Source organism: Mandrillus leucophaeus, unplaced genomic scaffold (assembly GCF_000951045.1).
Source record: "Mandrillus leucophaeus isolate KB7577 unplaced genomic scaffold, Mleu.le_1.0 Scaffold183, whole genome shotgun sequence".
NCBI classification, from domain to species: Eukaryota; Metazoa; Chordata; class Mammalia; order Primates; family Cercopithecidae; genus Mandrillus; species Mandrillus leucophaeus.
In genome coordinates, this window is record NW_012101843.1 from 2,599,804 (window position 1) to 2,602,017 (window position 2,214).

Sequence of the window (2,214 nt, forward strand, 5' to 3'; positions counted from 1 at the left end):
AAAGAGTCTGTGCGTTAGTGGTGCTGCCTGAATTGGGCTGTTGTAGTTTTCCATGGACTTTAAAAATGGCATAGGAATGCTAAGCAACAATCTAGTAGATCTCCTACAGGATCTCTAGGTTGTCTTCTTTGGCTTCTTGGTGGACTAGCAGTCCAATTTCACCTTGGTGGTCATTATCAATTACCCTCGCCAGCCACACATGGTGGCACATGCCTGCAGTCCCAGCTACTCAAGAGGCTGAAGCGGGAGGATCACTTGAATCCAGGAGTTCCAGGCTGCGGAGAGCCAAGATCATGCCACCGAACTCCAGCCTTGGCGGCAGAGCAAGACCGTCTTTGCAAAAAAAAAAAAAAAAAAAAAAAATCACCCCAGCTGATATGGTTTGGCTGCGTTCCCACCCAAATCTCCTCTTGAATTGTAATTCCCATGTATACAGGAAGGGACCTGTAATCTCCACCTGTGGAGGAAGGGAAGTGATTGGATTCTGGAGGCGGTTCCCCCATGTGGTTCTCGTGATAGTGAGTTCGTTCTCACAAAATCTGATGATTTTGTAAATGATAGCTTTTCCTGCACTCTCATGTCCTCTGTGTCTGTCCTGCCGCCTGATGATAAGGTGTCCACTTCCCCTTCTGCCATTATTGTAAGTTTCCTAAGGCCTCCCCAGCTATGTGGAACTGTGAGTCAATTAAGCCTCTTTTCCTTTTTTTTTTGAAACGGAGTCTTGCTCTGTGGCCCAGGCTGGAGTGCAGTGGTGCAATCTCGGCTCACTGCAACCTCCATCTCCTGGGTTCAAGTGATTCTCCTGCCTCAGCCTCCTGAGTAGCTGGGATTATAGGCGCTCACCACCATGCCCAGATAATTTTTGTATTTTTAGTAGAGATGGGGTTTCACTATGTTGGTCAGGTTGGCCTCCAACTCTTGACTTTGTGATCTGCCTGCCTCGGCCTCTCAAAATGCTAGGATTACAGACGTGAGCCACCATGCCCAGCCTAGACCTCTTTTCTTTATAAATTACCCAGTCTCAGGTAGTATCTTTATAGCAGCAGACGGCCTGAGGCCAGGAGTTTGAGAACAGCCTGGCCAACATGGTGAAACACCGTCTCTACTAAAAATACAAAAATTAGCTGAGTGTGGTGGCATGTGCCTGTAATCCCAGCTACTCGGGAGGCTGAGACAGGAGAATCGCTTGAACTCAGGAGCAGAGGTTGCAGTGAGCCAAGATTGCACCACTTCACACCAGCCTGGATGGCAGCAAGACCCTGTCTCCAGAAAATAAATAAATAAAGACCAGGCATGGTGACTCACGCCTATAATTCCAGCACTTTGGGAGGCCAAGGTGGACGGATCACCAGAGGTCAAGAGTCCAAGAGACCAGCCTGGCCAACATGGCGAAACCCCGTCTCTATTAAAAATACAAAAATTAGCTGGGCCTGGTGGCACGTGCCTGTAATCCCAGCCACTTGGGAGACCGAGGCAGGAGAATAGCTTGAGCCCAAGAGGCGGAGGTTGCAGTGAGCTGAGATTGCGCCACTACACTCCAGCCTGGGTGACAGAGTAAGACTCCCTCTCAAAAACTAATAATAAATTAATAAAATGTATATATATAGTGGAACGGCTGAATCAAGCTAATTAACATAGGCATTATCTCGCATAGTTGTCATTCTTTTGTGGTGAGAAAATGTCTTTTTTTTTTCTTTTTTGAGACAGGATCTGACTTTGTCTTCCAGGCTGGTGTGCAGTAGTGCAGTCTTGGCTCACTGCAACCTCTGCTTCTTGTGCTTAAGTGGATCCTCCAGCCTCAGCCTCCCCAGTAGCTGGGACCACAGACAACCTGCCACCATACCTGGCTAATTTTAATATTTTTTGTAGAGATGGGGGTCTCTCTATGTTGCCAGGCTGGTCTCAAACTCCTGGGCCCCAGGGACCCACCCGCCTCATCCTCCCAAAGTGCTGGGATTACAGGCTTGAGCCACCATGTAGGGCCATTTTAAACAGTGAAATCGGCTGGGCGTGGTGGCTCACACCTGTAATCCCAGCACTCCAATTTTTTCCCACTCTGCACATGTCTGCAAGTGACTATGAAGGTGCTACAAGTATTGATTTCAGGCTTACAAATACATTTTAATGGGTAGGCAAATTGGCAAATATGGAATCCACAAATAATAAAGATTAAGTCTATTTAAATATACTGAAACTAAGTTTTTGGTTATGTTT